Consider the following 407-nt stretch of genomic DNA (forward strand, 5'->3'; position numbering starts at 1 on the left):
AAAAAAAATTATTGATATATGCTCCTCAATAGGTCAGGAAAGAGATATCCTAAAGTTGGTAGAGATTGGAGATATATGAAACAACGAATGACTGAAATAAATCTGAAAAATTGCACTTCTGTCATATTTACCATCAATGGTGCTTCACGACCATCGATAGTGTCGAGGCCTCATAGATGATATAAAAGTCCCCGGAATAAAAATTATCGATTTACTATGTATGAGCTCAACCTACCATCAATGGTCAAAGACCAACATTGATGGTGAGGAGGCTGAATAAAATTAGTATTGAGCTGATTTTCGTATCGTTTCGCCTCGTACATTTCTTATACCTGTATTTACCTGTACTATATCATCTCAAATAAATATTAGTACCAAATGATAGTTTCTTATTACTTAAGCAAGAG

Source organism: Asparagus officinalis, chromosome 8 (genome assembly GCF_001876935.1).
Source record: "Asparagus officinalis chromosome 8, Aspof.V1, whole genome shotgun sequence".
In the NCBI taxonomy this organism is placed as follows: Eukaryota; Viridiplantae; Streptophyta; class Magnoliopsida; order Asparagales; family Asparagaceae; genus Asparagus; species Asparagus officinalis.